The following is a 12,503-nucleotide window of genomic DNA, read 5'->3' on the forward strand; positions in this document are numbered from 1 at the left end:
ACAAGCGGCCGTACAAACATTGCGTAATGACACTCAGGACGAGATCAAAACATTACGTAACAACACCCAGGGAGAAGTCAAGAAACTAGAGAAACAGATACACGCAATTATTAGACAAGTAGCAGGTACATCGCGTGAAATTGTTGAAAACAGTGTGTTACAGAAACATATCACAAGAAAATATATAATAACCGCATAGTCAAAATAGAAGCGCAAACGAAGCAACAATTTCAGAAATTGCGAACAGAGTTGTTGAAAACCATTGAAGAGCGTAGTGAACAGGATCGAACAAGCACTGAGTCTGCAACCACATCCATATCTGTAACAGCACAGGTACAACAAGCAATTAACGAAGATATCATGCATTTTTTATTCCAGTCACAGGCGGAAAATAACATACGTGAAATCAGACAGCCTGCACTGCAACAAACACGTTTCGAAATTCCTGATGAACAAACGGCACCACAAACACATGGAGAACCACAAATGTATGTTTCAAGACGGTCTGGATCGTGCAATGAAGCGGCAAGGTTAGCCAGACAAGATACCGAACCAATACCTGACAATGGAAAGCCAGGTCGCGAAGAGTACAGTGCAATGCAGTCAGCTACACGTTCACAACCGATGGAAGAAAATTATTGCGTACCACTCCAACGATACTACGCAAGGGTACGCGAAAGTTACAGTGGACAATATCCAATGGCTCTACCACAACCGGAAAGAACAACGGGAGAAATGATCAGAAACAAAAGTGGCGAAGAATCGCGAATTTCATATGGAACTATGACGAAGTACGACAACGATCATTTCCTCACAGTCAGAAAATTTCAACACTTTCGAGAAGGAAACTCATTACATCCACGAACTTTTATTGATCAATTCCGAGTAGGATTACCAGAACACTGGACGCTAGCACACAAATTAGAGTTTATATGTGCACACATGTCAGGAACAGTCGCAGAAACCATGCAAAATGTTGCAGCGACATGCCGATCGTACGAAGATTTCAGAGAGAAGTTTCTCTCACGATATTGGTCCAGCGAAGCACAGAACAGAGTGAAGTACGAATTACTACAGAACCCATATTTAGAAAATTCAGAAGAGAAGAGTCCCGTGAAATTTTTCGAATTAATGACAAAGAAAAATCAATGCTTAGATGTACCATACAGTGACGGAGAGTTGATTAAATTATGCGGGATGAAGTTACCATTGAAATACCAACAATCATTAGTAGGTCGTGAAGGCAATGACGTCAAAGCATTTAAAGGTATTCTAAGGTAACTAGAGTTCATATTTTCGGAAGATGACGCAAGAAAAGACGAAGCGCGCGTGGTTCAAATGGCTCAGAGCACTATGCGACTTAACTTCTGAGGTCATCAGTCGCCTAGAACTTAGAACTAATTAAACCTAACTAACCTAAGGACATCACACACATCCATGCCCGAGGCGGGATTCGAACCTGCGACCGTAGCGATCACGCGGTTCCAGACTGAAGCGTCTAGAACCGCACGGCCACACCGGCCGGCAAGCGCGCGTGAAAACGAAAGCAAAAAGCAGTGGAATCCACAAGACACAGTACGAAGAAACAATAATTACGAACCACGTGATAACTTCGCACCAAGAAACGACAATAGATTTCAACAAAGAACTGGTTATGGGTTTAGAAGAGAATATGGCAACAACTATAATTCACCCAGGAACGGCAACAACTATTACAGAGGGAATAACGACAACCGGAACGGGTATTGGAGCGCCAATAGACCGACAAATTATCAACAAAGAAACCAATATCAACAAGCGGAGCAAGAAAAGAGAATACAGATAGAAGAGGTGGAGGTAAGACCACCAAATCCCCAAAAACGTTCGAATTGACAGCTAAGCGCCCATGCCAAAGAGAATGACGCACCGACCCAGGACAATTGCATCACCTTGAACAGAGATGTAAATACCTTAGCACGAGAAGAGAAGAAGGAAAAAACAAATCCGCAGGGACCAGATGAAAACGAAGACAGGAAAATAACAATATCGTGTTGGGACGAAATTAATTGGCATAATACTGACGAGGAAGATGAATTACCAGAGGCATGCACAACGAATGTAGGAGGAAAGGACGAAGTAATGAGTATTGCGGAGCTATTTGAGATGGAAACCAGGGAAAGCGAATTCAATGAGGATAATGCGCAGTCAACAGAAGTTGAAAATAAGTTACTAGTGGGCACACAACCCAACGTATATAATGAAGGAAGTTATGAAGCGATAATTAAAGCATTTAGGTGCGATTATGTGAAAGTAGCGACGAAGAAGGAGAAGATAGACAAGGATGAGGAAAAAGTAGAGGATGTTGAAGAAAGCGTAAAAGAAGGAAGAAATAGAGAAGAGGAAATAAAAGAGAGAGAAGTAGCAGTCGAAGCTTATCCTACAGAAAGTTCGAATTCACAAGGGAAATTCTTGAAAAGACTCATGTACGATTCAGTGGAGGATTCGTTGATGCAAGAAGAAGAAGAACAGAACCAACCCTTTCAGATTCTACCAATTTTGAAGGCCATGGTAAAGCATATCCCAGTCAATATTGTAATTGATAGCGGAAGTGAACTAACTGCGATCTCAGAAAATTTATTCATGCAGTGTAATGCCAATGAGGAATTGCCAGTTATGAAAACACGTAAGATTAAAGTAAGAGGTCCTATTAGAAATAATGCTGCGGACGTTACGAGACAAACAAGGTTAGCTCTTTCGTGTCAATGTCAAAAGATCGAAGCCAACTTCGTGATTATACCTAAACTAACTGTAGATTTGATTACAGGTGCAGATTTCTTAAATGAGAGACGAGCGATAATAGATATGGGGAAAGGTAGCGTAACATTCGGGAATGTCACACTTCTCTTTGAGCAAAAGCTAAAATTAGAAGATATACCAGTTATAAACAAACAATTAAGAATGACGCGAGATAAAGAGGATGAAGAATTAGAATGGTATGCACAAAAGGGGGAATCGCCTCAACTCATGTTAGAAGTCCATAAAGAAATCGACGAAAAATTGCAAGAAGTTCAAGGTATTTCGGAACACAGTAAAAGAGAATTAGAGGGTATTTTACGAGATAAAGCAGAGGTATTTTTACCTAAGACTGGCAGTATTAAACACTTTCAGTACAAGTTTGAAGTAAAACAGCACAAACCATTTAGAGTGCCACCCTATACTATCCCATTAAGCTACAGGAATAAAGTATTCCAGGAGATATCTAAAATGTTAGATGATGGTGCAACGTCCCCTTAGAACAATTTATACAAGACTGTGCTTAACCTGACACACAATAATTTTAGCGCAACGCAATCTGACTATCAAAAATCCCTGCAAAAGAATGGCCCTGAGTAACATTAAACTATAACTTTCAGAAATCACTTACCTCACAAAAATCTTCGTTACTCGAAGTACTGCAATACAGCGAGCGCCACTACTGCCAGCTAAATAAAAGATTCAAACTACTGAAGGCACTAACTACTGATAGGGATAGTTAGCAAATGAAAGATATTAATAGAGAACAAACAATGTATTTACCTTAATATTCATAATTGACATCTAGTATTACAAATTATCAAAACTCCGCCATCTCTCTCCCCACATCCACCACTGCTGGCGGCTCACCTCCAACTGTGCAACGCTACGCGCTGTTCACATCCAGCTGCCGCTGCCTAACACTACAATGGCAGACAACAATGCAAACTAGCCACAGGCTGCACACAGCACAGCCAGTGATTTTCATACAGAGCGCTACGTGGCATTACCAATATAAAAATCTAAACAGCCTACTTACATAGAGAAAACATAAACAGCCTACTTACATAGCCCCCATGCTCCTTACAAAAAATTTTACAAATTTTTTTGGCCAGTGGCCAATAATGATTTGTAAAAATTTTTCATAATTACAATAACAAAGATATCAAATGCACACACTTATTTATACAATGTTGGTCAAAAGCTAAAATTTTCTCACAGTCCATAAAGACAGTCCTGATCATTCATCACAGTAAAACTGCCGTTTCTTTTATCAAAGTCTGAGCAGTAAAAAACAATGCACACGGAAGTAGTGGATGTCCATGCAGTCTTGAAGAAGTAGTGATGTCCTTCCAACAGAAAGACTGTGCTGACTCTTGACATGCTGACAGGTAATGGGCCACAACAGAGCAAACCCACATCAGAGTCATTCGACGTTTTGAAGAAGATTGGTAGGTAGGTCATCACAGAGCAGACCCACTATAGTCCTGGTAGAGATTACGGTATTGGTGGGCCACCAGAGGTGCAGATCCACTGCAATCCTTGTAGAAATAATGGTATTGGTCAGTCAGCAAAGGTGTAGACCCACTGTAGTCCTTGTAGAGATGGCCAGCAGCCATCTGTTGCGACTGTGCAGGTGCACAATCACCATTGAAGAGTCTTGCGGATAATATAGCAAGTCCATAACCACCACTTGTGCACTCACAAAGTTTTTGGAATAGTCCTTAGAACCAGCAATGCTGTTATCCAGTCCCTTGCTAAATTATTAACGCACGTGCAAACACTAACAGTCCCTACTTCTCACATATTGTCCATATACTATGACCAACAGAAACATGTGCAGTGAAATGTAACTTACAAGTTAATAATATCATGAACTGGTAACAATTACAATTTTATAACGTGAGAATACAATTACAAAGGTACAAAATACATCATTAAAACATAACAATACAGATAACATTTGTAGTACAGGCTTTACAACAGAATAGAAATAAACATATACATCAGTGTTACAGGAATTATGACATGAGTACATACATAAAAGATCAGAATAACTTTTGAAACATCAACTTTACACATGAGCATTAAAACAAAACAGAATAAATAATGTCTAAGCATATTTACAAGGTAAATAACATATTAATAATGCCAATTATATTTGAGGAGAATGAAACGTCCCCTTTAGAACAATTTATACACGACTGTGCTTAAACTGACACACAATAATTTTAGCGCAACGCAATCTGACTATCAAAAATCCCTGCAAAAGAATGGCCCTGAGTATCATTAAACTATAACTTTCAGAAATCACTTACCTCACAAGAATCTTCGTTACTCGAACTACTGCAATACAGCGAGCGCCACTACTGCCAGCTAAATAAAAGATTCAAACTACTGAAGGCACTAACTACTGATAGGGATAGTTAGCAAATGAAAGATATTAATAGAGAACAAACAATGTATTTACCTTAATATTCATAATTGACATCTAGTATTACAAATTATCAAAACTCCGCCATCTCTCTCCCCACATCCACCACTGCTGGCGGCTCACCTCCAACTGTGCAACGCTACGCGCTGTTCACATCCAGCTGCCGCTGCCTAACACTACAATGGCAGACAACAATGCAAACTAGCCACAGGCTGCACACAGCACAGCCAGTGATTTTCATACAGAGCGCTACGTGGAATTACCAATATAAAAATCTAAACAGCCTATTTACATAGAGAAAACATAAACAGCCTACTTACAATGGTATTAGTGAACCAGCTACCTCCACATATAACAGCCCGCTCCATATTGTACAAAAACGAGATGGGAGCATCAGGTTAGTGCTCGATTCCAGACAGATCAACACAATCATAATCACTGAGAGAGATCGCCCAGAAAAATTAGAGGAATTGATACAAAACTGCCACGGTGCTAAGATATTTTCATCAATTGATTTACGGAGTAGTTTCTGGGAAATAGAATTGGCCCCAGAATGTAGAAAATTTACAGCAAAATGGCTCTGAGCACTATGGGACTTAACAGCTGTGGTCATCAGTCCCCTAGAACTTAGAACTACTTAAACCTAACTAACCTAAGGACATCACACACATCCATGCCCGAGGCAGGATTCGAACCTGCGACCGTAGCAGGCGCGCGGTTCCGGACTGAGCGCCCAGAACCACTCGGCCACCGCGACCGGCAATTTACAGCATTTATCGTATTCGGTAAATGTTACCAATTTAAACGATTGCCATTTGGTTTAAACATATCATCAGCAGTGTTTATTAGGGGATTTAATACTATACTCAGTCCTGAAATTTTACAAAAAATTACTTGTTATGTTGGTGATGTGATTATAGCAGAACCCTCTTGGGAACATCACAACGACACATTAAATCAGTTTTTACAGATCATGAAAGAGCATGGGGTTACAGTAAATATAACAAAATCCAAATTTGGAGGGCGAGAGGTCGAATTTCTAGGACATATAATTTCAGAGAAAGGGGTAATGCCCGACCCAGAAAAACTAACGGCAATCAAAGAATTCTGTACTGCATATAATAAGAAAACTCTCAGAGGATTTCTAGGTCTCACTGGATTCTATAAAAAATTTATTTGGATCGACTCTCTCGCAACACCACGCCTATGTGCATTGACTGGAAAAAACACGCCATGGGTATGGGATCAACAAGCGAATGAAGAATTTTTAAAAGTGAAAATCGCACTAACAACAGCACCGATTTTAGCACATCCTGATCTAGCGCGAAAACAGGCTTGGGAGTTGTTTTATTCCAAGAATATGAACAGGCACAGCTAAGATCATATAGAACAATTTCATTTGCCAGTCGGGTACTCACAAAAAGCGAGAAAAACTATTCAGTCACGGAGATGGAAGCACTGGCCATTGTATGAGGCTTCCAACGTTTTCGATACTTCATATTCGGAAGAAAAACAAAAGTATACACTGACCACAAAGCATTAGAATTTCTGTTATCCGCCAAACTAACTCATGGGAGGTTAGCCAGATTGATATTAATACTACAAGAATTTGACTTCACTATTACACACATACCAGGACCAGCGAATGTATTAGCAGATGCTGTATCACGATGTCCACAGGGTGCATCCAATAACATAGGTTTGGAAGCAGCAGAAGACCAGTTTACATGTACTATATGAAACAAGTACCTTTCGAAAACTACATTACGACAGCATTGAAAAACATAGGCAAAGAACAGGACAAGGATCCCGAAATACTAGGAATCAAACACAAGTGGAGAAGTAAAGATTTTCCAGACACTTGACAGCACAATCTCGTAAAAAAACAATGTTTTATTTTTTAAATGAAATGTTGCAACGAATGAATGGTTAATTTACATCCCAGATGAACTAATTAATAAGTAAATATGGTATACACATTTAAGTAATGGCCACTTTGGACCAAAGAAATGCTTTTTAAAAATAAAACAAACAAGCCAGTTTCCTAATATGGAAAGATGAATTAGAACAGTATTAGTCAAATGCAAAAGATGTATGAGGGCTAAACACGTCACTTTCCAAACCCAACCACCTATGTTTCCAATAATCCCTAAAAAATTAAAACAAATAGCTGCAACAGATTTGATAGGGCCCCTCCCACGCACAAAAAATGGATATATTTTCATATTTGTCATTTTGAAACTTACTTCTAAATATGTTACCTTGACACCATCAAAACGAGCAACAGCTCTTACTATAAGTAAAGCATTTAGACAAGATTTACTCAGACAAGTAGGTCAAGTGGAACGAATAATTTCGGATAATGGCCCACAATACAAGTCAGTGCAATGGCAGAACACGTTAAAACAACACAAAATAAAACCCATCTACATATCTAAGTACAAACCTAGCGTAAATCCAGCAGAACGATCTATGAAGGACATAGGCACTTTATGCTGATTATATGCAGGCAAAAGACACAGCACTTGGGATATATACCTTAAAGATTTTCAAGAAGTAATAAATGAAATGCCACATAACACTACACTACTACCTCCAGTTATTGTACTTAAAAATATTGAACCCCCAAACATAACCAGAGAAAATGTTCGATTTCCTATTGTACCACCTAGACAGCACAAACAAGTCATAGCAACAGCACTCTCCAACATCAGAAAGGCAGACATTAAAAGAAAAGAAAGAGGAGATAGAACAGCAATTAAAAGAACATTCACAGTAGGCCAGAAAGTATTTGTAAAAACACACCATCTCTCCAGCAAACAGACACACAAAGTACATAAGTTTTACACTGCATACAAAGGACCTGTCATAATTAGCCGAATTGCTCATGATAATGCTATGGAACTAATGAACCCAAAACAGGCAAAACCTTAGGACTTCATCATGTGAGCCATATCAAAAAGTCTGAAGATTAATTTTATTACTGGTAAATAATCAGCACAATATTTCAAGACTATGTTGGAGGTAAGATCGTCAGAAGAAAGATGAATGAAGAGAGAGGAAGGTGGGAAAACAAAAACGAAAATAACACCAATAGAACCATACATTAAGGTGAAGGGATAAAGTATAGATAGTCTAACAGCGTGAAATACTAAAATGCTATACACCACAACACTACACAAAAACAATAAACGAATTTGAGGATTCTTGTAGAAGTTAAGACTCAAAATATCTTAGAGTTGTAACATGGAAAGGGCGCCAAAATTTGTAAAGCTTTTTAAGAAGGCGTAATACAATGTAAGTACTAGACATATGTTAGATGATTATAAGTAAAACTTTTTGTAACAACCATTGTAAAAACTCCAGCAAAGACTAGATGCAATGACCCACAAGTTGCAACATGAGAAGTATCAAGAAAGAAAAGGGCGTAATTAGCAAGACACGATTCTTGCAAGGCAGAAGCGTCGAGAGAAGGGAAAGGACAGCGAGACCAACAAAGGGCCCTTGTAGCCAAAATGGGCAGTAAATCTGCCCGCTAAGTGGAACCCTGCTGGGACAGAACACGGAAGGCCAAGAGGGTCTTGGAACGCCCCGACTCAGTGGAGCGAGCAAAAAATGGCCCGACGAGAAGACCGCTTGGGCAAGCCACCACTGCCAAAAAAATGTGTGTAAAAGTCACACTACTGCCATTAAAGAGCAGGCTGATGATGCACGAAACTGAAGAAAACTTCCACAAAGTAAAAATGACACACCCAAACAATTTATCAAACTGTTAATAAGAGGAGAACTTCAAAGCGACTAGTTATCAATATATATTTCCATATCCTGCCCAGAGAAGAACCAAGAATCAAGTAAGAAGCAGAGGAAAATCAGGAAGAACAGAAGTTGAAGATTCGCAAGATTGAGACCAAGAAAGGAGATGGGTGAAGAATAGACAACATACCTTCCCAAATCCCTATCCTATTGTAAACTAGTCGTCTGCGAAGTATTACAACGAAAAACGACCGCTTTCAGCGACACATAACGATAGCTTTCACGTATACAAAGCCAGTAAACCATGAGATTCTGCACTCACGGCTCCATTCCATTATGGGACCTCCACAACAGCAACACACACTTGCAAAGCCAACAAGGAGTGACGAACGAAGCTGTACATCAAATACTTGCCCACATCCATCTCGCTCAAGTCCATCACCTTCGTGCAAAAACATTCGCCAACCTCATGCTTAAACATTAATAGGATTGTGTGAATGTGTGAAATCAAATTATGTGATGTAGGAATTGTGCAAAAAGAAACATGTGAAAAACTAAGTAAGTTAAGCACACCAGACAGCTAATAAACTACAAAATAAGTCATTGACTATGGACTTAAGTAAAAAATAGACTATCGATAAAAATAAGTCATTAGTTCTGAAATGGACAGTATATAAACAACAAAAGTAAGGCATAATAAACACTAAAACCATATGCCACTTATTTTCTCCTCATAAAAATAAAATAACCATATTTTACTTCTTTTCTCCTTATCAAAACAAAGAATAAAGATATATCTTGTTGGATTTTTTCCCTTTTTTTAACATTTGTACCATTTGTGAGGATAGTACTCAATACTTGTGTATGTACATTTCGTTGTCAAAGCATTTCTTGGAAATAATTCTTATTTGTTAGAATAACAATGTTGAAATGAGTGTCTAGTAACAAAACATTTTACTTGTACATGATGTTTAGAAAATGTGTTAGGAATAGATTTTACTAAATTACTACATTCATAAAAAATATATTTCTACGAAAATCGATGTGAAAGACTCCTCACTTTCGATAGCAAACTTCTTAAAAAACAAATTTCACACTTAAATAATAGAAAATAATTGAAATTAATAATAATAGCATTAAAATATTCTTCTCTTGTCAATATAAACATATTTTTGAGAATAATGTGGAAGAATATAAAAATATAAATTAGTAATACTAACTAGCATAGAACCAGAATAACGTAGCTGAACAGTAGGCAACAAAATTTAGATAAAGTAATAATTCTTGAGTGACTTAGACAACGATTCAATCATTGCTTAACTTCAGTGCAAAAATTAAGTTCGAAGGGTGGTGATATGTTAGGTGTCAGGCAAATACAACACCTTCCACGAAAACCCTGACATGATAAGCAAATCCAGTAGTACGTCACATAGCTCCGAATAAATCGTGACATTAAATTAACCAAAGTAATACGAGTAACGAGTGAGCAAATGGAATACCACAGATTAACACAAGAATGCCTAAATGCATGTCATAACTTCCCACCGTGAGATAGACGCAGTTCCGAGGGGAGAAACGAGAACAGAAGCTGAGAGCAGAACCATGTTAAGCTAGAAGGCCCTACGACAAGGGACGGACACCCACGTCTCCAGCTAACCGCCAGGACCACCCCCCAGCCCATGTTAAAAGCTAGAGACCTCCAGAAGAACAGTATAGATCTTACGATAACACTAAAAGTACCACACCAGCCGCAAGTTTTAGCGTGAGTCTTTTTCGTGTCTGTTACGTTGCAAACGTTAAAAACATTGCCCCCCTCGAAAAGTAACCGCCAGGACCACCTCCCAGCCCATGTTAAAAGATAGAGCCCTCCAGAAGAACCGTATAGATCTTACGATAACACTAAATGGGCCACACCAGCCGCAAGTTTTAGCGTGAGACGTTTTCGCGTCTCTGTAACGTTGCAAACTTTAAAAACATTGCCCCACGACGAAAAGTATAACGTTTCTCATTGGATAGACAGAAGTTTTGTAGGTGGAGCTTAAGGTTAACATTGAGACCGTGATTGGTCAGATGAAAACACAGCCAGATAGTTCTTTCTTTTTTAAACCAACTTCGGTAAATTGTAGTAAGGAGAAGTTAGGAAGAGTTGCTTCCGAGACGGCGAGCTGTATGACGAACTGACGAACACCAACAAGGTAATGAGCGCACGCGATGCCGCATTTTTGAGCGCATAAGGCTTCACTCTGAACTGCAGAAGTCTCATCTGTTACATCCCCTTTTCACGTAATACTAGTGTCGATCGTCAATTAAATCTCATGGTATTCACATTTGCTACGTAAGTTAAAATCTGAAACGAGATGATTTCTCTGTTAAATAATTATTGAGAAGCCACATCAGCCACTGTAATTTACAAGTTAGATAAGTAATTGAAGATAATTGAGGGTCACTGTAGACCATTTTGATAGTGAAACTTAATTTAAACCTAGATTATAGATATGATATGACATAGGTCATCCTTCGATCCACTACAGAACTAGGAAACCAACTCAGGGAATATTCGTTCACATTTTTGTTGAACGCAGTTGGTTTTTATCATCCTGTATTAAAATATTTTCTTTTATCAATAGTGCAATTTATAAACAATGTTTTGTGAGTATAATAAAATTTCCAATGGTAAACTTAACGTAATTTTACCAGCTAACTAAAAATATTAAAGCCTTGTACCCCTTACACTAAATTTAGTTAGTATTAAGATTCTTTTACAGGGCGTGCAGTGGAGCTGACGCTGAAATCATTAAGTATTTGGTTATATCATCGCTAGTGTCACTGAACTCTTCTGAACTTTACATGTCATGTGTGGTCTGGCGTCTCCTTACCAGCAACAGGTCCCAGGTTCAAACTAGTCAATTCCCTAAAAAACATGCTCAGAGCGTCGTTGCGCGAAAGTGGTAGGGAGACAGGACATAGAACAACAGACACCAAGCAGAATGTTAGACACTCCTGAAAGAAATGATATTGCGGAGACACGGCTTAGCCACAGCCTGGGGGAAATTTCCAGAATGAGATTTTTATTCTGCAGCGGAGTGTGTGCTGATATGAAACTTGAGCGAAATATGAGATTTAATCTGCAGTGGAGTTAGCGCTGATATGAAAATTGAGTGAAATATAAGTTTTAATCTGCCAGTAAGTTTCATAACTGCGCACACTCCGCTGCAGAGTGAAAATCTCATTCTGGAAACATCCCTCAGGCTGTGGCTGAACCATGTCTCCGCAATATCTTTTCTTTCAGGAGTGCTAGTTCTTCAAGGTTTGCAGGAGAGCTTCTGTCAAGTTTGGAAGGTAGGAGACGAGATACTGGCAGAAGTAAAGCTATGAGGACGGGGCGTGAGTCGTGCTTGAGTAGCTCAGATGGCAGAGCACTTTACCGCGAAAGGAAAAGTTCCCGTGTTCGAGTCTCGGTCCGGCACACAATTTTAATCTGCCAGGAAGTTTCAGAAGTACAGTTAGTCGTTAGGCACGGAGGGTGAGGTCATCAGAAGGCAGT

The sequence above is a fragment of the Schistocerca cancellata genome, chromosome 7 (assembly GCF_023864275.1).
Source record: "Schistocerca cancellata isolate TAMUIC-IGC-003103 chromosome 7, iqSchCanc2.1, whole genome shotgun sequence".
Classification (NCBI taxonomy): Eukaryota; Metazoa; Arthropoda; class Insecta; order Orthoptera; family Acrididae; genus Schistocerca; species Schistocerca cancellata.